Source organism: Cryptotermes secundus, unplaced genomic scaffold (assembly GCF_002891405.2).
Source record: "Cryptotermes secundus unplaced genomic scaffold, Csec_1.0 scaffold548, whole genome shotgun sequence".
NCBI classification, from domain to species: domain Eukaryota; kingdom Metazoa; phylum Arthropoda; class Insecta; order Blattodea; family Kalotermitidae; genus Cryptotermes; species Cryptotermes secundus.
The window spans coordinates 422,677-447,708 of record NW_019732380.1 but is presented as its reverse complement, the minus strand read 5'-3'; the positions used below and the strand labels follow the sequence as shown (position 1 = coordinate 447,708).

Genomic DNA, 25,032 nt, shown 5'->3' with positions numbered 1-25,032 from the left:
TTTTCTTGTTTCTGTTAAGTAAATATTCCACCTAAACTCAATTGTCCTTCCTTCCTGAATATTGTTAAATGGTACTTAGCATTGTGCTTGCTTAAAACAGAGTACACACATTGGTTTTGTGACTGTTCAGTGCTGTCTTTGCATAAATTCAAGAAGCAGGAAAATTATTGAAGTAAAGTGCCACCTTTTATTTTAATGTAAGCTTTTGGGCTCCTGCATTTGAATGTTTACATCGTTCTTTTCAAAGTCCATCAGTTATCATGAAAAGACTGTTAGGCCATATAGGGTTTTGTGTCCCGTGGCAAAACCACATAATACCAAATTTTATGTTCCTGCTTTTTTGTGCAGAACTGCTTTGAATTATGTTCTTGTTGTATAACAAGTAGTAAATGCAGTTAGTAATTTGTTTGGACAGAGGTTCAACAAAGAAATAATATGATTTTATTAAAGAGGTGAACATTACTGCACTCTCTACAAGCTAATATGCTTTACACTTTTAAGGACTGCTCTTTAGCAAGTTTCACCTACACTTCAAATGAAGGGCAGTATTTCTCTTAGTGGTGCCTTTTTGATAGTTGGTTAACAAGTGTTATTATGATAATACATATCAGTAGCAGTAATAACAATTATCCATTTTAAGATTATCATTTCCCTACTCTCTGAGTGTAACATCGTATGTCTGAACATGCTTTGCACTGCCGGTGCTCTAGAGCATTGTAAGCAGATAAGTTTTTCTGTTCAGATGCAATGATATGAAGTTTACAAGTGGGTACATATTTCATAGTATAGAATGGCAAGACGTTTTGAGCATAGTTAACTACTGCACACACAAAGTATAAATTCTGAGAAATGCGTAAGTCGGATTATGAATGAAGCTACTGAATTCGTAGGAATGTCAAGAGGATAATTTTGTATGCGCAGAATAATGCTTCAGTAAGTTTAGAGGTAAGTATTTAAACTTGTAAAAGAGATTACCAGTGGAGGTTGTCAAATAAAAATATAGAGGTCTTTTTCAAATGTTATTTTGTATTGGCTATGTCCATTTTTTCTGATGTAACGCAGCAACCTTCCTTCTTCACAGAGTTGAAAAGAATGTCATGTCTGTCCCCTTTTCTGTGACCTCTTAGCGGTGTCTGTAATATTGGAAAGGTTCTAAAATTTAACATCAGAGTCTTTCACCAGAAGTTGTCTGAAATTTCTGATCTGCAGTTTACTTCACGCAAGGTCATAAATTAATATTTATGTATCATAAAATGGTAATCAAGTTTTGGTAAAATATGAGAGGTCTGTGCATATCAGTGGTCACATTCAGACTGACTGATTACCAGCCAGCCAGCCAGCCAGCCATAATGCTATCAATGGGTAAATCTGTGTGACTGTCGAACACTTTCTTACATCTCTTACTTTAATATCTAAAAAATGTTAAGTCACACAGCTGTACAGATTACTGGGAGAATGTATTTGGGCACTATCTGACCACTGTGCTTCATGAATATTTTTGACACATTTCAAGTGTGTAATGCCTGTAAAATGGCAGATAAGGATGTAGTCATTCTGTTAACATGCTTATTATTTTCTTATAAAATGGTAAATTTGTCCCTGTACTTTACTAATTAAGCACTATTCTGTGAAGGCGTATGGGGGAGTGGATGTATATATCCATATTTTCTTAACTTCAGCACTAGCTGAAGGCGAGTGGTCAGCTTCACCCCTGGGAAAGAGCCCCTGATACACATTGGTTAGGAGGTTGCATGGACCCTAGAGCCAGTCTGGACAACTTGGAGAAGAGAAAATTCTTAACCCTACTCGGTCATGAACTCTGACCCCTCGATCGTCCAGTCTGTACCCAGTATTTTCCTAAATAGAACAAAATTTTTCTTGTCTCCTGCTACAAGAAAGAGAAATTTGTGTATAAAGCAGGTCGTATATTGATTTCTGCATTCCGTCTAACTAGTGATTCACTGTATCTTTACATAAGTATCTGAAAATCACTTTTTAACAACTAGTTTCAAGAGGCAATAAATTATGTCTAGGAAAAGAGTCTGTAATACTTTTATGTGATGATGATGTGGGCGTAAAGCAGGAAATAATTTGGTTTCACACCACTTCTTACCAAATTTCATTGACATCCATTCTGTGCTTTCAAAATGGAACATGGGTGGGCAGACAGGTAACTTTCTTTTCTATTTTAGAACTTTGTACAAAGAACACGTGCTGTGGGCAGGTGAAATATTGTGTGTGCTTTTTGTGTTGGTGGGGGGGAGATGTAATGAGCTATATCAAACTAAATTCATTAATCATTATTTTGAAAGATGTTTTAATAGAAGTTGTGGCAATTAATGAGAGCTACATGTATGTCACCTTAACATGGCAGTTTCCTCCCATCAACTTGCCATTGGTTGTCCATTACATTATTTCTCATTTAATATTAATACATAATCCGCATTTTAAAAAGTGGAATTGAAGCTTATGGATTGGTAAGATGGGAATAAGTACACAGTTTTACCATTAAGCATTCATTTTAGCATTTTATAAAGAACCCATGAAAACAGGAACACATAGGTGGCTTAAGTTATCTTGGCACATACTGTGTCGTGAAGGTAAGATCGTATTATCATGTACAGTTCATATACTACTAGCCAATGATGGTCATATGGCTGTAGGTTACCTTTATTATCCAAATTAAATGTGAGAGTCTAGGGTACCAGATGTAAAAATAAAATTAAAGAATTAGGAAATGCATATTGTAATGTGCAAGTGTGAGATGTTAATGACAATAAACAATAACGCTAAAGAGTATACGGTGGATTTTTTAATAAAACTGGAAGGATTCAGGGTTTTCTTAGTCCTTTGAACCAACTGAGACGATTCAAGTTCCCTTTGAGTGTGTTTGAGTTGGGCACTGTCAGTTTCATCGCTGTGCCCTGCACTTATTTATGAACATTGACATCTCATACCACACTTCATAACGCACATGTCAACGATGTGGCTAGATTGGTTTTATTATGGTGGCGACGAACACTGGGATATCGTAATCGCAAGATTATTTTTCTTCCTACTATTGCATGTGGCAAGCAATAGTTCCTTATTGTCGCTCATAGGTGCCGCACATGGACGATCGTCTTAAATGGGAAAGTTTATATTCAATGACAATATCTGAATACTGTGATGGCTGTCTTGGTTTATCTAATAGTGTGACAGTAAATTTAAGAAAATTGTTTGACGTATGTGTAGACGTGTCCGTGATTTGTAAATTTAGATGCTATGTGCCGAGAAACTGTGCATCAATAGTAAGTATTCAAACGACAGATCTATTCATTCCAAGTTCGGAATGGCAACCGCACCCTGCCTACTTGCCTCGTTGAATATTTTTTATTTTTAATATTTGAAGTTCGTGTGTATTAATAATAAACAGTTATTGGTATGTATTCAGTTCATATGTAAGATTAGTTTTTAACTCCATGCAGTTGTCTATAGGCAGTATTACTTTAGTAATGAACTTCTTTGTGCTGCACTTTTCTGAACAGTTCTGACAAGAACCTATTTTAATTAATTTTTACCGATATGTTATGCAAATACCGGGATATCTGTATAGGTTTATAGGCAGTTGAAGTGGTATCTTCGTCCGTCTTTATTTTTATGTGGCATGTAGTCATATGAATGCTGTTAATACGCAGAAAATCCAGACTTTCGTCAGACAGGTGTTACCATGTTTTTTTCATTTGAATGTTAAGTAACCTCTTTATTATTAATTATACATTTTGCAGTGTATTATGTGCAAAACTTATTCTGTATGATGCACTAATATCCGTTTAGGTGAGTGATATTTTTAAAAACGAAGTGGATCGCATAGTTGAAGTGTAATCAGTTGTGCTAGTGAGCTGAGGAAGCATAGAATGAAATTTGGAATCATTTAGGTTTAGAAACACTGAAGTAACATTTCTGAAAGACGTATGGTGGATGTAGGTGTGTGTGATATTTTACTTCAAGTGTCATACACATGGAGCTTGAGGTTTAAACATTGAAATATTATTTATACGTAAATTCTGAAAGGTTCTGATAGTCGTATATAACGCTTGGGTTTACTGAGTTTTGGCAGTTTGTTGTTAAATATTCTAAAAGAACACAGCGGTTCAGTTACTGGATATGTTTCCATCCACAGGTGACAGGTTAGGGGGCACAAACTCAGTTGGGTCAATTGAATAGAGATAATCTTAGTCACAATCCTGAACCATTATTTATACGTTTGCTGATTTGGTACAGGTGGAAGAGGATATTGCTTCCAATTTATAATCAGCAATAGTTATATTTATTTGTTACAGAAACATTGCTATATGTACTTTATATATATGTTTATAATGGTTCATAGAATACTCTTTCAGTACTGGTGGCCTTTATGTAACTAACGTACTTCATGGATTATCTTCACCATTTTGTATCATGATTGGTGGTATTTGGCTGTCAACACAACAGAAAAAAGAAATAAACCAATTGAACTGCTCACATTGGTTTTATTTTATAGTTGCTACATGTTTTGGTCCACATTTGGGACCATCTTCAGGCAGTCTCATCAAATATGTCTTGTGTTATTGAACTGTCCTAATATTGATCCATATTAGTGCTGCTGATCACGATCATCTAATACATGCAACCATCACAAAGTTGCAAGAATTTTTCTAATCTTAAAATTTTCAAAATTGTAAATTATATAAAATTCTCTTGTTCTTGAATATGAAATTCTTTGTTGTTTTTGTGTTATGTGCCACATTGTAGGTTGTCCTTCACCTGAGGTTTGAAATTATACAATATGTTATATGTAGAAGCTATTCATGATACTATTATTAGTTCTTAGTTTTTTCTCACTTGTTGTCTTGGTTATGTCTCCGTGATTTTGTTTTTTCCTTAGGTTGGGCGTTAATGTCATATCTGTTCCTGGTTACAATAATTTTAAATTTTGAAAATTTGGATGTGAGCAGTTGATGTTGCTAGTTCATCCATGGTCATAACGTATTAATTTAGTTCACAAGCCAAATATACATTTATCTTGACAGCAGATAAGAACAAAAACAAATAAATAGACCCAAAATAAAGACAGTTAAACTGACTTCCCATATGCTTGAATATTTGTTAGAAACTACATGAATTTGATTCATGAACAATGTCTTATCTCCCATTAAGGATGATTACATGAGTATATTTGTTGAGCCCTAGTTCTGTTGATGTGTTATGCATTTCAGCAATTCATTGTGATAAGAGTATGGTTGTGTATGTTTCTGCTGCTTACAATTTCACCCAGTGTTGTTCTGACATTTGGACTTGTTTCTGTAAGATGCAAATGGCTAGGACAGTTACAGTTTGTTTCTTTTTGTGTAATAATTCTTGAATTTGTTTGAATTGTGACTTAGAACCATCTCATTACGTATGATTATATTCTTGAAAGTGGTGGCTGATGTTTATGGTTTTGACATGATGTCATGCCCTTGGTTAGTTATTCTGATACAATGTATTATTAAATACATCTTTTCAACTCTGGGAGCCAGGATGGCTCAGTCAGTATAGTGAATAGGCTAAGGGTTGGATGAGTGAGGGATCAGGGTTCGGTACCTAACAGGATCAATAGATTTGTCTCCTCTTTATGGCATCCAGACCAGCTGTGGGATCCATCCAGTTTTCTATCAAGTGGGTACTGGATTATTGGCCCTGAGGTAAGGCCACTGGGCATGAAACAGACCAGTCACCTCCATCTAGTGCTGAGGTTAAGACTGCGGAGCTATGCCTCTGTGCCTCCATATGTCTTCAAGGTGTGGTGCTTGGTTATGCGCAGGAACAACTGTCCCTTTATGTGTACACTTCAGAGGTGATATTTTATTATGGTAGTATAGTTTTATTGAACTAGCTCTTACATGGAAAGGAGGTCACTCAGGAGACCAAATCGTAGATGGGGGGATAATATTAAAATTAATAATAAGAAACGGTGTGAGAGTGTGGACTGGTTTTGTCTGCTCAGGATAGGGTCCTGTGGCAGGTTCTTATGAACACAATTATGAACCTCTGGCCTTGGAAATGATGTGGAATATCCTGACTAGTGGAGTGACCGCTAACTTCTTAAGTACTGTGTTTATGGCAGAAAGTACATTTTTGTTGGCCAAAATTTGTTTCACACCCATTGCTGTTTGTAACTGTCTACTGAAAAGGTACATCTGAGGAACAAAAGAAATGTAATGCCGGCATTTTTGCTTCCCCCTCCATAATTATATGTGTCTGCATAAGACTATGCTTTTAGTTTCTTAAAAGTGTTAAAAGATTAAAATTCGAAAAGAATTTGTGTCTCAGAAAGTTGATTGGAAGGAGCTCACGGCATTTTCTAGTTTGACGAAATTTAAGTGCCACAAGAAATTTGTCATTTCGCCCATTCCTTTCGGAATTGAGAGATTTCTTAATATATTGGCATTATATTGGGTATTGTCCGGCATAAGGTGATATGGAGATGCAGCAATTAATATAATTTGGGTTGAGAAATTTCTAACCTTCTGGGTGTATATTCAAGCATTGTGTTCGTGCTGCTTTGTGGTAAGCTGATTCCAAATTTCTGTGCCACTTCCAAATTAGCATTTTCATTGACAAGCACTTGGAAAGCATGGTGATGTTTGAAATATATATGTTTCTTATTTCATGTACTTTTAGAATACATATATTTACCTATTTAATTTGAATACAGAAGTTGAAAATCGTGTATGAAAGTTTCGGGAGAACTGCGGTGTGTATGCGATCTGTTTCTTCATTGATTTTAAAAGTAATTTGTCTTCGTGTTTCAAATATCTCTATATTCTGTAAGAACATAATCTTACGGGAGAGAAACCGTCGATAGAAATCGTGTTTGCTTGGCAAGTTCATGTGTCGTATGTACTTGTTGTCTCCTCTTCCTTGCAGTACCATGCTTTCATTTGTAATTTTTGCAAACTTCCTTGAACCCCGAGGCCTAGTAGAGTGAAGTAGTTACGTATCCCGTCTTACAGATGGCGCGAGTGGTGTCTTTGTGGCAGACTTCGAGAAGTACCAAAATGAACAAAATGACAGGCTATGAGCAGCATTTCTCGAAATAGAACATCTGAGCAGTGCTGTAGAATAAACTGCAGTGTTCTTCCTGCTTCAGAAATCATGCACTACAGTGCAAAAATTGTCATTATTTTAAAAACGTCTTTTAGATATTTTGTTTCATTGCCTGCAGAATCATCCGTTTTGTTCTTTTGTTTTTGTTATACTACATATATGCCCACATGACCAGACTTGATAGAACATGCAGCATTCACCGGGTATGTCACTTGTATTATGTCGTCTGTCAACTTAATGTTTGAAGTTCAAGGGAAATCGGTTGTGTCCAGGAATTCCAGTTTGAACGACATTTTTGCAAATATTTTAACAGATTACTGAATATTTTTATTTGATGTGTTTACTCCTCAGTATAAAACCTCGGTAACACTAACTGTTAGTTATAACACACTTCTGTGTTAACGTGTCCACTCGATGAGCATCGGCAATCTGATAGTTGCTTTAAAGTTATTATTTGGAATCACAATTTTGTATGTATTATTACAAAATTCAGTACAGTAGGATAAAAGTAAAAGGTAAAGTTGTCCCTGTGCTCAACGAATTAAGCACTACGCCATGAAAGCGTGTGGAGGAGTGGATGTATAGAGTCACGTTTTCTTGACCTCGGCACTAGCTGAAGGTGAGTGGTCAGCATCACACACCGGCCGCTCAACCCCAGGGGAAAAGGTCTCCGGCACCCGTTGGATAGTAGGTTGGGTGGACCCGAGAGCCGGTCTGGACAACGTGAAGAAGAGAAAATTCTTGACCCTACCTGGACTCGAACTTCAGCCCCTCGGAAGTCTAGCCCGTAGCCAGTCGCTGTACCGACTACGGTATCCCGGCTCCACACTAGTATATATATATAAACAGTTCATATATGTACATATGCATTGTTTATCTTCAAACGGCATATGCCATAATTCTCGCAACTCCAAATGGTTAACATTTTGGTAAGCCTCACAGATCAGGTCTCGACTGATAGAAACAATATTTATATTTGATTATATTTTGGTTTGGATTTCTTGCTGTGAGTAGTGGGAACTAACAGCTGACTAGTGCCTCCGTACAATGGTAGGCTACGGATTGGCTGCCAAGGTAGATTCCTGGCAGAGGCCTTGTGAGTGTTTCTGTTTATCACACCCTAAGGCTCTGGGGGCCTGCTGCTTCTCTTGTACAGTAGGTGCAGCATATTTTACGCGGATGATTGTAGCCTGGAACACAGCGATCTTCATCCCTGTGAAGACAGTATCACAATATTTGCTTTGAGCGACTGAGGAAAGTCACAGAAATCTAGGTCAGGATGAACGGTCTGTTAATTCGGAATCCGACGCGGGAATTGTAGAGTGCGAAGTGATGTTGGCCCCTCAATCGGTTGAAAGGAATTACGAAATCAACACTGTCCCCAGGAAACTGTTGTAACTATTTTGGGATCAACCTGAGCTCATATAGGTTCATATTCTTTAATGATGTACAGGGTGGTCCAAAAGCCAGTTAAGTGGTTAGTGAAATATACACTAAAATACTTTAGAATTTCCTTTATTAATTATTGAATTCACAAAAAGTTGTTCGAAATGAGATCTTCGATGTTCAGCGCATAACTGACAATGCTGTGATAGCCTTCTAGTAATTGACGGGTAGGTTCAGAATGTTTTAGGTCGACTGACTTTTGGACCACTGTGTATCTCAATGAGTACGTGGAGGAGCGTTCCTGGAAAAGTTAACAGTCACGTGGCTGACCAAGAAATTCCCTGAACTCCGTGGAACCCAAAGATTCATCACCGCATTGACAAGAACCCATCAGCGGGCCGTATGTTGAGTCAGCTAAATGTAGGCCATTTTAATATTATCCTCCCGTCAAAGCTTAAGCCCCCCTCAGGTTTCCGATCAACACAGCTTCAACCACTCCAATCCGTACGTCACTGTCCTTAATAAAAAACAAAAACAAAACAAAAACTCCGTGGCCTGTAGTCCGCAAGCGAACTATACCGACCGAGCGACCGCCGCTTGTCGGCGAAGTTAATGCCAACTTTAGCGGATAGAGGGTGTCGCGTGGTCAGCGCAACGGATCCCCACGGCCGTTAATCTCGGGTTTCTAGACCGGAGCCGCTATTTCCTTGAAATAGCTCCTCAGTTATTCTCACGAGTCTGAGTGGACCCCGTTCCAGACCCACTACTTCTCAGAAAATGTGGTAGCGCCGGGAATCGAACCCGGGACCTCTGGATCTGTAAGCAGGAACTCTGACCACTAGACCACAGAGGCGGTCCGTGATCATCCTTAATGCTATTTAAAAAGGTAATGTCCCTTTGCTGAACTAATTAAGCACTACACCATGAAGGTGTATGGGGGAATGGATATATAGATCCACATTTTCTTGACCTCAGCACTAGTTGGAGGTGAGTGGTCACTGTCACGCCCCTGCCGATTTACCCCTGGTACCCATTGGTTAGGAGACTGGGTGGGCCCCAGAGCCGGTGTGGACGACGTGGAGAAGAGAAAATTTGACCCTACCAGAGCTCGAACTCCGACCCTTCGGTCGTCCAGCTCCTTATTATACATTTTCCTCAATTTGTATGTTACATGTTGCCTTCTTAGGTGCAGATATTGTCCCCAGGAACGTATTCTCAAACACCTTTAATATCTGTTCTTCCTTAGAGTAAGATGCCTGGTTTCACACTCATACGATACGGTTGGTAAAATTAGGCTGAATAGTTTTGTAGACCTTAACCTTTGTGTTTGTAGAAAGGAGATACTCCGATTTATGTATAAATGAAGAGTAGTTACATCCGTAAATAGGGTTATGTGGGTGTCACATGCGTAGGACGAAGTGTCGATCTTTTGGTTCGGACGTAAACTATTCCAGAAATTCGCCATAAAAATGCACTTAAAATCTTTATAGAACCTTTGCGTATCTGTTCTTTTCAGAGACAAGAGTTTGCTTGTTCTTTGCACAGATTGCAGTTTCACCCAATTCCCCTTGTCCTGTTGGGCTGCCTAATGCAACATTTCTGAAGCGTGTGGATAGTACAGTAAGTTTTGACACAGTGAACATGACATTGCTTAATGGTTAAAATGTCATAATAGTCCTTCCAGAAAGGCCACAACCTCATTATTTTCAAACTTTTTCTGTATGATGAATGTTTTGATGTGTTTATTATTAATAAAATTAGATCATTAGTCATAATGAGTGCATACACTACTTAAAGATAAGACCATTATATTCTCGACGTTAATTGCTTTCACCTCCCCCCTTCCTCCAATTCAAGGATTAGGCTAATGGTCTGGACGTTCCGGCGGTACCCATTGAATAGGTTCGGTGGACCCCAGAGTTGGTCTTGATGACATGGAGAAGAGAAAGTTCTTGACTCGAACTCCGATCCCTCGGTCGTCCAGAGTGTAGCCAGTAGTTATACCGAGTACGCTGTCCCTGCTGATAAATTCTATGAATTAGAATTCTGTCCCGGCTTCGTCCTAAATTTAGTAAACCAGAAGACGTAATGTCATGCTGTGTAGGAATTTGTTGTCCTTAAGTCTCAGCGTTTGAAGTTGTCGTCTTAAGGTCATTCTTAGTCACAGGCTGGCTGTGAAAATCTGCCAGAAGCCTCTATATCAGTGTATCAGCCGCCGGGCCGTGGTCTCGCAGAGGTTGAGAACCACTGTTCTGTATCGGTAGACGAGCTCATTGGGACCCATCAGACGTGTGTTCAAAGGCCCACTATGAATTCGTCCTCGTCCGGTACCCGGTTTGAATCTTAACTAGAGTACCTACTGTCGTAACTAGCGTTATTCGCAGAAGCAGTGGTGAAGGTATTCTGCCCATGATTAAGCCACAGAGGCGTATGGGAGAGTGCAGCTATAGCTGACCTCGGCAGGAGAAATAGGTGTGTGGTCATCTTCACATTCCCACAGCCGGTGGACATGTGACGAAGAGAGGAATCCTTGCCAGAAATCGAAATATAGACGTCTATCTTGTGGCCCAGTCACAATATTATTGACACCAAGCCGTATAATAATGTGATGTGTATTCCCATTGCTAGGCAATGACTCGGTAAACACCCGCGGAAGCGTACGTTCGCAACAATGAACGTTCATTGCTAGGCAACGGATCAGCAACCAAGCCTTCTCAACAATAAAGGGGCTGTGTTTTTGCGTGGTCCCTGCCGAGGGGGTTTAAAAGGGACAAAGAAAGTCGTTTGAAAGAGTTGTTATCAGAAGATGAGAGAGTTCAGTTGAAGAAGAGTTCATTTGAGTTAGGTGTCGAGAATTGGGTCGAGTTCTGGAGATGACAGTCGAAGGTGATCGAGAAGGAATGCCAAATAATGGATTAGGCTCTAAAAGAAAACTTATTGTGTGGTTTGAAGTGACAGTGAGACTCTTACGGAATCCGTTACCAGGAGACGACTAGTGGAGACTGAGAATCCTAGTACGGTGAACTGTAAATTGTGTGAATCAGCAGTAGCGCTGTATTGCCTGTATTCCGGAGTTCTGTGAATAATGTGTCAATAAATCCAATCATCCAGTGCAAAACCCGTCTTATAAGTTAGGCGCGACCCCTACACATGACGTCAGGGTTAGGGAATGTAGCACACATGGAATGAAGAAGGGTGCATACGAAGTTTTTTCCTATGAGAAAGAGATTATTGGGGTTATCTAGATTGGAGGATAATATTAAAATTGATCTCAAAGAAATTGGATGGGAGGGTATGGGCTGGACTCATTTGGATTGGGATTGGGACCAGCGACGGGCTCCTCTCTTACACATTAATGAACCTTCTATCGATAAATTACTGGGAATTTCGGGAGTCGTTGAGAACTGTTCGCTTCTCAAGAAGAACTGAACTACATGGAGTTAGTAATGATTTTGAAGTTTATATTCTGTGCACATATAGTAAGGAGGAGGAGGCATAATTTATTTTCGCAATTTTTTTCTACCATCGAATTTAATTTTTAAAACGAATACACAGTAAGCAGGCTGCTAGGACTAGTCGCCTGGAGATTCCATATGGCTGTTTTATTAAACAGTAATTTGTTTGCTTCTGAAATATGTTTCTTACATAGATGTGGGCCCCGCAAAACGGCAACAAAACAATTCATTGTAATAGCACGGAAACCTCATCACACCACTTCTCATGAACTATCCACTGTTGATATTCCCAAACGAAAAGAAATAACGTTTGCTTTTTAAAATGTTTTTTCTTTTACTTGGCACCAAAGTTTGAAAACACTCCTCATGTTTGAAACCATCAAATACATCAGGGAATGGGGTAATCAGTGGTGGGGCGAAGGATTTTATTAGAAGCTACCAGTTGGAGGAAAAAGAAAAGGTTATTTTTAAAATAAATGGAAGAGTGCAAAAGACACATAAAATTAATGAACCATCCACGCACCATCAATAATTTCGTAATGGCTGAAAGGCATAGAAACGTCAACAAACTTTGACATCACTAATGCGTGATGCTCGGGCCAACTTTTGCCCATTGCTGTCCCATGTTCCACTTCATCTGTCGCTTTGTTTTAGTGTAGTTTTACGTGTATTTATTTGAAAACCCCGTAACTCCTCGTCCACATTATGACTGTATTCGTATATGATGTTTTCTCGCGTATCTTAGTATCCGTCAGTTCTTGTGGATGAGACGCACGTCTCACTGTTGCTTGAAGTCACTCTCCTTACTCCACGCACTGTATGTTTCAATGGAGCTATGTTCTTTCGCAGGTTTATCACGAATGCCATGGCGACGGGCCATGAAAAGGGGGAACACGATATAAACGCCGTTTATTCTCGTTTATTGCACTAATGTCGCACTATTTTACTGCGAGGTTGATAGGGGATATGTGTGATGATACTGGCAGTTGAGAAAGAAATACAACTCTTCCGTTTCTTGTTTCTGTATATGGGGACCCCACGACATAGGGGCCTTTCGGCCTGAAAGGGTCAGTCCATTGACCCGCTGTAACATGTACCTTATTTTTAGACAACGGTTTTAACCTGAACAGTACAATCAGTTTCGCAGAATGTTGCTGGCTAGCAGGTAGCACTCCGCATCGTATCTGGTAGGTCCCGCTGTCATATCTTATCACGGAGGCTGACTATTATGATTGAAGTGTTCGTGGCATTTCTCATTCCCTCGAGGCAGATGTCGGAATATTACCTGAAATTAGTCTACGAACGCTTCCATCCACAAACAAACAAAAATGAAACTCCGTGGTTTTAGTCAGCAAGCGAGATATACCGACCGAGCGACCGTCGCTTGTCGGCGAAGTTAGTGCCAACTTTAGCGGATAGAGGGTGTTATCGTGGTCAGCGCAACGATCCCCACGGCCGTTAATCTCGGTTTTCTAGACCGGAGCCGTTACTTTTCCATTCAAGTAGCTCCTCGATTAGCCTCACGAGGCTGAGTGGACCCCGTTCCAGACTCACTACTTCTCAGAACCCGGACCTCTGGATCTGTAGCCGGGTACTCTGACCACTAGACCACAGAGGCATCCACATCCTTTCTAATTCATTATTCCCTGATCACCATGTCATTCAACGCTGTATAAACTGAGGTGTTTAAAGTATCGTTAAATAAACAAAGGATAAATTAATGAATTACAGTCATGAGAGGTTTGAGATTATAAGATCGGTGACTATGAAGAGACTGCTTAGTGTTTACTTGCTTGGCTAACTCTTCGATTCTGAAGATGGAGGCAGTACGGTCTTCCGAAACGTTGGTAACTATATCAGAGTATGGTTTTGGGAGATAAATGGAAATATTAAAATGGATTTTAAAGAAATTGAATGGATTAAAGTAATCTGGATTGGATTCATGTTGCTTTTGTCAGGGCCAGTAGTTGTGAACACCGTAATGAACTTTCTGGTTCCATAAATGACGGGGAATTTCTTCATTAAATGAGGCCCTGTCTAGGAAACTTAGACAGTCTTGGGCATCCGTTGCGCTGACCACGTGACACCCTCTATCCTCTAAAGTTGGCACTAAATTTGCTGACAAGCGGCGATTTCTCGGTCGGTATAGTTCGCTTGCGGACTACAGACCACGGATTTTATTTTTTTGTTTGGTTTACTGTTATTTTTAAAGAAAAGCTGTGCTTCATGCGGTGGGTTTCAACGAACGAACAATTCCAGTCGCAATATATTGCTTTCATAAATATCCCGTCAGATCTTCGGTCAGTTGTCATGCGTGGGCTAAATATCAAAATACATATACGCAAAGTTACTGAGAAAAGAAATAGGAGGGATCAGTATAGGTTTATGTGAAAAGGAATATCGTAGTTCATCAACTTTGATAAACAGCATCAAATGAAGAACTCTCATATCCTAGATTTTGTATGTCTATTTTTGGACATGGATGGCGTCTGTGATCGGCTCATCCATCCCTGTACTCTGGGAAAAAATGGCTCTTACTAGGGCCACAGTTTCTTTCGCCTTTTTCTTACTCCTGTTGCTTCTCTCAGAGCCCATATCGCGGTCATCGCTCTCCCTATACCCGTACTACAATATTTTACGTTTGTTCATCTACCTCGAAGATGGAGCTAGAAGTTGCTCCGAAACGTCCTTGAACATTTACCAGATTACAAGGCGTTCCATCCCAGAAGACAGTGCTGGGATGGGGCTACCGCCATGAGACCTTCACATCCTGCGTGTGTTGTGAGCATGTTGCGTTACCTACTGCTGACGGTCTGTCAGCATGGAGTCTTGTGCAATGTTTGGTGTGAATCAGCTTTCCCTAACTAGATGTATCCATTTAAATCTCAACGGAGGCTGGCACTCCCATACGGGAGATTGTGCTCCTTATACAGGATATCACAGGTATAAGTATGTTGTTTAATACTAAGTTGGGGAAAAACTGATGTCAGTGACAACATTTATAGAATTACTGGATTTTTGGACGTTGTCCATCGTCCAGTGTTCTATAAACTAGAAAGCACAACGTTTCGGAAACTGGATCTGTTTCCGTCCTCAGGTGAGAGGGCAAGACACCTACTCAATTTGGTCCCTTAGAAAGAGCTAACCTCAATCACTGGACTACCCCTGTCAAATTCACTGCAGCTGTTTAATTACCTGAGACCAGGTTAATTCGGCGGGAAATAACAAAATATGCAATAAAAAATGTGATAGAGCGCGCACGTTCCTGGAACTAGGATAGAAAAGGAGGTAGAAGTTCATGCTACAAACCTAACCAACAAACCCAGTTGCATGAGCTCCAGTGAAAAGACAGGGTTTTTCTTCTGTCTCCCGAGGTAGGGACTAGCTCCGTAGATTGGGCCGAACTGATTGTGCCTAGGCTTTGTAAGTGAGGACGAAGGCAGAGTGTAGTCTCCGAAACGTTACAAACGAACAAACAAACAAACAAACAAACAAACAAACAAGAACAGAATTAATCTGCTACTTTCCTCTAATACGACACGGAACACATAGACCACGTCACCTCCAACAATTCTTTGCAGCGGGAACGTCTTTACAAAGTTGTTACCTAACAACGATAAGGGGATACACAGACAAACCCAGAGACACACTCCATCAGCAGTTCTATTGTCGCATGTATTCGTTGAAGCGGAAACGTGTTTGCTTAGCCGTTGCCTGGCAACGATAGGAGGGATACACGTACTCGTATAGACAGACTGATGGAAGGGGTGTATAAAGTACGCCGTTTTGGTGGGCTGAGGTGCCATGGTATACATACCAAATTTCGTAAGATTGGTTCAGGAATTCAGAAGTTGATAGGGGGAATACAAAGACACAGACTCGCATAAGCCTACTTTTGGAAAGTAAGCAAAAAATTAGGACGCAGGATAATATCCAGAAATTAAAAAATTATTTTAATATACCATCGTCACGAACTTTTAGATCTTATTTAATTTCTTATTACCAACAAAACCATGATTGTAAGATTCTGGATCTGCACGGCGGTGAAACGTCGGTTAACGTCGGTTAACACCACATATACACGGTGCCAAATCCCAGAAGACTGCTTTCTTCAAAACCATGATTATTCGTAATCTGTTAAAATAAAGATTTTGTTGTCCTAATAGCAGTGATTTATTAAAATGTGCATTGTCCACAAGCATGTAAGAAATACTGGACAAGTAAGTCGATAGATTGGTCATCAGTTTTTCATTTCCTATAGCGACATTAACGCCCTCATTCCCCGCACGTCCCCATCTGTTTACGCTGAAAAACCACAAATGAATCGACCATATACAGCAGTTAAAAGTCTTTGAGCGCTATGTTGGAGCCGGGATAGCGTAGGGCTACGGACTGGACGACCGAGGGGTCGGAGTTAAAGAGTCACGGTAGGGCAAGAATTTTCTCTTCTCCACGTCGTCAACACCGGCTCTGGGGCTCACACAACCTCCTATCCAATGATCAGCAGAGGTAAAGCGGGCGGGGCGTGAAGCTGACCACTCACCTCCAGCTAGTGTCGAGGTCAAGAGAATGATGGCGTAGTGCTTAATTAGTTAAGCACAGGGACAACTTTACCTTACCTATGAGCCCTGTGTAGGAACCCATAAATTCCTTTATAGGTATTTCTGACCTACATAGCCCGGTTTAGCTCATGCTTCCCATTTTGCGCACTTTGCCACTGACGTAATCTGTGCGGATACCCAAGAAGGTACTGATAGCCGTTGTTTCTTTCTGTCTATATTTCCGCAGGAAGACGTCTGCAAAGTGTCTTCGAGAACAAGGATGCACGTATGCTCGGGCCTACACACATTGGCGTTCTGCTTGCGCGCGTTCGTCTGTGACGTACTGTTTCAGACCTCTTGCCTACCCCGTAGGGCGTATGATGAGAACATTGCTTTATTTATGCCAGACTGATTGACCTTTTATTTAACGGCTGTCGGCCATTACTTAACGTCGTAATGGTTAGAGCCCCCACCTTCTTCGCAGAGAGTTATGTGTTTGAGTTCCGAAGCCAGCCAGTGTCTTGTTTACTTGTAGAGAAATCCCTTGCCAACACATACGTATCCAGTTTTCCGAACAGCGATATTTGATTTTATGTACCCAAGGTGTTCGGCGCTTTTGGAACGAAAAGTTAAAAACTATGGCTTTTAGCTTTGCCATGTCTGCATAAAATAACTTAGATGGTAGACGGATTGTCATGAAATTATCTGAGTAAAGTAAAAAAAGTAAAGGTATCCCTGTAACATACCGTGAAGGCCCATAGGGTTGTGAGACGTCGAGGATGCCAGATATTGTCTAGACAATCGGCTGATAGATGGCGATAAGGTTGTCAGACTTACGCGCCGGCTGCCCTTTACTCCCAGGAAGATTCCTGGTACTCATTTCTATTAGAGGCTGACATCCACTCCTCCACACGCCTTTATGGTGTAGTGCTTAATTAGTTAAGCAACGGCACAACTTTACCTTACGTATAGGCAATATACAGTATAACATTGTCACGCGGTTTCTATTGGTAATTGGATTTATTAAGCATCTTTAACACGTCCTTACAAATAATTGTAATATTCTCAGTATTCTGCACGCTCTACAGATCACTGTAGGACGTGTTGTGCCACAGCGATTGTCACACAAAAATTTCTTTTCTATCTCTTACCGCTACCACCATCAAAATTTAGAAAGTCCCACCTAATTTCCATCAGTTCACCATCTGTGGATAGCTTCTACTCCGCCCAATGAATTATCTATTACTAATACCCAAGTAAACACTAAACATGTTAAAATAAGAACAGATATAATTAAATCAACAATTGCATATGTACAGCCTATTAACACACACAAACTGTGATTACACACATTGCAAATACCTCTTAAACCTTACTACCCCTAGTCTACCAAACCTGCATGGCGTAAACCAAATTTCTGTACTCCAATAGTGAATCATTTAATCAACAATTAACAAATCAAATGTTACACCCAGATACTTGTATCTAAACCATCACCCAGTAAATCAGAATTACTCTCTCAAGGTTTATACGCTAAAATAATTTAACCAATTTTATCCTAAGAATCCATTAATCAACCGAAATCATATATTGACAACCATCAGTGATCCGAACACAGGCAAGTACTCGCGCTTACAAAAGAGGAAGACATCCGACTCCATCGCGTCTAGTGACGCTTGAAGTCAGAGTGTTCGCGGCTCCTCCCGTCCGAGCCCCTCAAAATTCAACATCACCGAAAGCTGCTAGCGCAAAACCAATAAAGTCAGCAAACTGTGCGGTGGCGAGACTTGCCTCATGTCGTCACTTAATTTGTCAGCAATTTCTGTAGACTGTACAACTGACACGGGATGGCTAAACAATGTACGGAGTCTCAACTCTGGCTTCAGGCGGGTTTCCAACTTGTGGTTCACCCGACGTATTTAAATTATAAAACTTATAATTATTTTCTAATTAATAAAACATAAATTTGACCCCTTTTAGGATAAAGTATACCCATTAATAACCTGGGGCACAACAGACACTAAATCATTTGTCTTCATTAGTCGTTGCTATGAAGCGGTCGCTAACAGTGGACATTTCCATACTTGCTTGCTTGCTGCTAACCGAGTACGAGTGCCAACTCCTCGCTATCTGTAAGCAACTTCGCCAGCACGACGGTATTTCTAGAGACTGCAGTCGCTCCCTGCAAGTTTGTCCAGCTCGTTTAATGACCTTGTTTGCCCACTGCAACCCGGTCGGCTCTGCCGTGTCAGGAGCGTTAATTTTCCGACTGATCTTTACTTTGCTGAGCCATCTGCTGGTCTTCGTTGTTTCTCGGCTGCCCTCCACACTTCGTGAATCTCCAGGACAATTCTCAGTAGATATATAGTCATCCATCACTGTTAAGCTGAATGGCCTCTCTCGAAGATATAACTTGACAGTTTTAGGCGCAGATACAGTTGTCAGGTGATAGTTACTGAACACCCGTTTCTGACTAATAATTGAAGTGACTTAACTCTTTTTATTCTTGCCTACAAATAAATGCAGCTTTCTCACTAATCTGCACACTTTTCAAGTCACTATAGCACGCACTGTTACTTTAGTAGTCCTTGCTAGGTAGCGTTCACCAACTGGTCCTCGTTATATAGCCTCTGCACGGACCACGTAGGAAACACTGACTTTTATTGTTGCGTGGCAGCGGACCTTTCCCCTTGCTCCTTTATTCCGGAATGGAAGTGCAATAGCACAATCTATATAAATAAAAATAATAATAATAATTATACAGTTTATACCAAAACTTCATCATTTGGGACTCTATAAGCGACGAAAGCAGCCGCAGTAGCGTAGGCTGGAATAAAGACTACAAATCCGTGAAAACACTCAACATACCCAACCACGATCCAATGCCAAATATCAACGTATTATAAACAACATAAGGGACGATAGTTATGTCGTATCCACAACATTTGGAATCAAGACAACCATAAGCCGAAATATAGTCACAGACAACAAGCCCAAGACATCCAACAGAAAAATCTATACCTTATTTAAACTAAGGTTGAACATTAACCACTAAATATATCTAGGATATGGTATTTCCATAAGTTTAGTACTGTCGCGTGCCGGCAATCCGGAAGGGGTACTTCCATGGAAACGCAGTAACAGTGGGCCGTTGCCTAGGAACACCTTAAGCATCAAACGCGTTTCCCCGGAGATGAAAGGACAACAGAGGGTTCGTTGTTAGTTTACATTTTACAAAGATGTATTCATTTTCAAAAACAGAACAAAATTGTAAAATACGGAACCATATTAAAGTAATTCAATTCAAGAAATTAAGTTTGATATTCTAGTGATACGCCTGATGATGACTTAGGAAAAGTCGAAACGCCTGTGCGGAATGAAACAAATGTTGTTACGATAGTATCTATGTTTCCCTCCAATCTTTAGATATCTTTTGTAGACGGCCCCATTTACAGTATTGTGCACACACAAAAGAATCTACACCATAAAGTCATTTCCATATCCTTAATCCTACTGAGTTGAATGATAATCATGTTACCTGTATTGTTTTATTGCATATTTTAGTTTAGTTCTAGTTCTGTTATGTATACTTCCAGTGCTCGCCTGTTTTAGGCCACTCCCTGTTGGCAAACACTTAAATAAAGGAACTGAAATGTTCGTTGTATCACTGACGGAAGTTAACAGGGATAAGATGGACCACCGGGGGAACCACCACCAGATTGACTGTGGGGCATAAAGCACCTGGAACGTGAAGCAAACTACTCACCTTCGTCTAGTTCGAAGATTAATCGGTTGAGCTTTATTAAATGATACAGCGACGGGCTGGATGACCGAGAAATAGGGGTAAGAGACTTTTCTCCTAAACGCTCAGACCTGCGCTGAGGTCTACCCGCTGTCCTATACAGTACTTTCCGGGGTTTATTTCTCTGGAATAAAGCGGCCGGGGCGGGAAGCTGACCACTCACCTGCATCTAGTGCCGAGGTAAAGAATGGTGGAAACCCTGCACTCCCCCATACATCTTCATTGCAAGGTATTTAATTAAGCGCAGGGACAACTTTGCCTTACCGTATCCACGTCTCCTACACATCTGGATGGCTTGGGGCTTTGATATTCGAACCTTTACCCTCGCATGAAGATTCAAGAGGTCGCGTGTTCAACTGTTCATTACTTACTTACTCACTCATGGAGCCGAGCCCTTCTTGAGGAGAAACAAGATCTGCATCTACTCAAGAATTTCCCAGCATTTTATGGAACCCGAAGGTTCATTACCGTGTTCACAAGAACCCTCCACTTGTCCCTATCCTGAGACAGATTAATCCAATCCATACCATACCATCCTATCTGAGATCCATTTTAATATTGTCCACCCACCTACGCCTTGGTCTTCCCAGTGGTCTCCTTCCTTCTGGCTTTCCAACCAATATCCTATATGCATTCCTCTTTTCCCCCATTGTTCCTACAGGCCCTTCCCACCCCATCCTCCTTGGCTTGATCATTCTAATTATACTTGGAGAAGAATACAAGTTACGAAGCTCCATATTATGCAGTTTTCTTCAGCCTCCTATTACATCATGTCATATTTTCAAAACATCTGTTACCTATTGTTATGTCATGCTTTTGACCTGCATTTTGGTGACGAGACAGCAACTGTTCATGTGTCTATTAATGAAAGAAGCAGGAAAGCTCGGCGACTGCGTAGAGGGTCGGTCTCTGGGTCGTAAATGTGATGTAATAAGTGGGTTATGCTCGTGTTTCTTGGAGCTGTTTGTTTGTATAACCTTTGGACAGAAACGTAAACGTCTCGTCTGGATCTCCACTGTTCGTGTTGCTGCTCGCCTGCCTTCTACAGTTAAAATAAACGACCTCGCTATTATTCCTCGCTCTGCTGCATTCCAACTAGAGTTTTAATCTGGGACGGGAGGAGATTTCAAGATCTTAATTTTATATCGATATTGTGCAATATTTCATAGTAAGTTATCCCTGGGCAAGACTTCGTAGTGGAGATGAGAAATAACTCATTAAAAAGTTCTTGGTAAAAGAGTAGGAGTTCGTTTACGACTGCGGGTTTACCGTTGATCAGTTCGTCTTAGCGCCAATTACTTGAGACCCACGACCAGTATTATCGTTTCTCAACTGAACACTTGCGGTTATAGCCCTTATATAACATCCTCTCCCTTATAGGAGGATGGGGCTGTCGTTTACAGTTGGTGCTGGTCCTCGCCAGCGCAGTCATTGTCACGGCGGAGTCCTGTGGGACTCATGACCATACTTTACTGCCGCAGATTCGAAACTCCTTCAACCTGGAGGACCATGCCCCCGTATTTATATCCCCAAGGAACAGGGTGACCCTGTTATACCCCCAGGTACTGGGTTCCCTTTTCGTCGCCTTCTACGACTCGCACACCTACGGTGGTGGTATTAGAACCCGCCCCCACACGGGGTTAACCAAGAGTCTTAACTATCCCTGTTTCTCTTTCTCTCTGGGAAGAACTGATCGCAGTCTTTCCGTCTATACGACACGGAGCGCATAGAAAAACGATGCCTCCAACAATTCTTCGTTGCGCGGGAACGTGTTTACAGAGCTTTGCCTGGCAAACGATAGGCGGATACAGACAGGTGGGAGGTATTTACGAAGTAAGCCGTTGAGATGGGCCCAGGTACCTTGATATACTCCTACATACGAAGCTGATGAAGGTTTACTCAGAAACAACACATAGCAATCATATTTCATATGTTTATATTTTTTTTTTGTGGAAATAAGAAAAGTAGGCTAATAAGTCTCAAAGGTGGAAACCACTTTGGAGATACAGGCGCAGATGAGTAAGTTGCCTCTGTGCTTAACTTAGCAGTACATCATGACGTGTAGGTGAGTGGAGTTACAGCTCCATGCATATATAACCTCGATTCTAGATAGAGGTGAGTGGTGCTCTTCACGCCTCTGCCGCTTCTCCCCTTGGGAAAGGTCCTCCTGTGCCTTGTGGATAGGGTTCTAGAGCTAGTCTGGGCTCCTCCCGAAATCCAATCTGACCCTTCCATGGTCGAACCCGTAGCTTGGTTCATATTCCAACAGATTCGTAGTATTATTATTTATAAACACCTCTTCATATCAGGAAAGAAACGAAGAAACGTACCTTGATTTTGTACACCGGATATTTAGGTCACAGTGACATGGCAGCCAACCTCTTAACGTGACTGAAACAGAAACATTCCATTATCAGTTCGATTACAGGACGGTAATTTTTCACTCAATTTTATACCCATTTTCGCATATAATATTATTCTACTTCCTATCTAGGAAGGGAAATTCGGGCAAAAAAAAATGCAAAGCAGTCACTGAATTGGTCGCGTAACCATCCACGAAAGAGACGGGATCGACTTCACTGATAAAAACGATTTTTCGTCGTAACGTTATGCCGTTGGAGGGGAGAATAATGCCATAATATGTGATATTCAGTAATCACTTGTATCACCATGGGGGATGCGCAAACTCGTGAGGTGGGAGCGGCGTTTTCGACACAATCTAAGCTATGACGTAGCAATATAACCTCGGAATATAAGAACATAGATTGATATTATGGGTGTAAAAAGAGTGAACACGCTCAATTTTATAGATAACGTCATATTTCGATTTATATTCCATGTTACGACAGTCCTATATTACGTTCCTTTAAATAACAGCTTCGTCAATGACGTTACTCTTAGGTGTGCGCAATGAACTACTGCGCATCCACCTGTAACTCGGGGGTACCATTCGCTGATGTTCGGTTAGGTTAGGTTAGGTTTGCGCAGTAGACTACTGCGCATCCATCTGTAACTCATGGGTGCCATTGGCTGGTTAGGTTAGGTTAGGTTAGGTTTGCGCCGTAGACTACTGCGCATCTATCTGTATCTTGGAGGGGGCGAAGCTCGGTAATTTACGCTAATGTTAGGTTGTGAGTGTACATTATGACAGGTGTGCGCAAATGACTACTGCGCAACGTTATGCTCAGTTGAGCACTGTTTGGCCGTCGGCAATATCTTACGATTGAATGTCTCTGATAGCGTATGAAATCATTATATATTGATACGGGACATTTTATTTCCGAAATTTCTCACCTGATAAACTCTTGTATATATTTTTCTCTTAAACTGTCTACGTAATCTATGAAACCTGGAATAAATTACTATATTTATAATGGTCGTAAATGCAATTTTTCCGAAATATTGACACTTCAGAACGCTCTCAAGTGCATGATATCACAATTATCTTCATTGACTCTTACAATTTCCAACAGTTCCCTAAATATTTTTGTTTTCGAATGTTCCCATTATTAGCTTTATTATGTTTTTCGACTCATGTGAAGGATATACACATACTTTATATGAAAGGTATCCACCCCACAATACTAGTGCCCAAATATTAGATAGGGAAATCACTGATTACTATCTGAACCTAAGAAAATATCATAGATGTATTTCATAATGAGTTTTGATCATTGGATTTACAGATATGGAACATATTGTGTGTGGAGCGACACTGTATGAATGATTATCTCTGTTTTTGGCGTTATCGAATATGATTTAGATATATTATCTGCAAGGCAACCGCGAGATTTGAAGGATCGTGTTGAGATTCTAGTAAATGGAACGAAAGCTACATCGAAAAGTACTCCCTACTGCGAATCTGGCTAGGCAGGATAACGACTTTTACTCACGACAATTGAATGACACATGTAAATGAAGAGACGCCATCTTTGTTCTTAGCCATTAGTCCGGTTCGCTGCCAATGAGACAGGTCGTTACTTAGACCGCTTGATCTATTCATGAAAGCCCAGTGAAACGCATTGAAATTGAGTTATTGTTTACATTTTGTAGAATGTAATGCTAAACAGCATATTTAGCCTGCTTTCCTTATTTTGAAAATATAAAAATTGGCTTATATGATCATTTTGTTGCATGCGTATCTATGCCTACTTTCCCCCGTGTCATTGTTAGGCATCTCACGGTTGCTGGGTAACGAATACACACGCATCAGTAGAAGAATTGTTAGACTCGTCGATGCAGGCCATGTCGTATCAAAGGTTAGTACGTGATTAGTTCTTCCGAGAACTTTTATTCTTTTTTTTTTTACTGTTTGATACTTGTCGCCCATTTGAGGATCAGAATCGGAGCATCTCATTGGTTAGGTGTGTTTTTTTGGTTATCAAGGTTACTAACGTCTCCTTTCCCTCCAGGGGTATAGTTTTGTTTCATATACACCCATTGCTTGGCAACTGGTTGTTAAACAAGTTCCCGAGAAGACAAGACTCTTTGTAAACAGTCCGGTGCTGGGTTATGCAACAATTCTGACAACAGAAGAAGTGTTTACAGTGTGGTCCGCGCCATACCCAGTGCTAAGCAACAGAACTGTAAAGACTACAATAATAGGTGTTTTCTACGCCGTCTGTGGCGAAGGTTTATAGGGGACAGTGAAGGTCGTTTGGAGTCAGTCATACTTGAGAAGCCGTGAGTCAGGGACACGAAGCCGTCACGGAAAGGAGTTGTGAGAACTCTTCTGTGA

At 40.7% G+C, this 25,032-nt stretch overlaps 1 protein-coding gene across 2 annotated transcripts in view; it reads left to right on the top strand.

Annotated features, from left to right (window-relative positions):
- The first annotated feature begins 3,134 nt into the window (after positions 1-3,134).
- The window catches only part of LOC111867594 (myocardin-related transcription factor B), a 340,472-nt gene continuing 318,574 nt past the window's right edge, over positions 3,135-25,032 (top strand). For both annotated transcript variants that reach the window (XM_033752733.1, XM_023857581.2), the window contains exon 1: positions 3,135-3,290. The gene's annotated coding sequence lies outside the window, so the exon portion shown is untranslated. The remainder of the gene's footprint in view (positions 3,291-25,032) is intronic.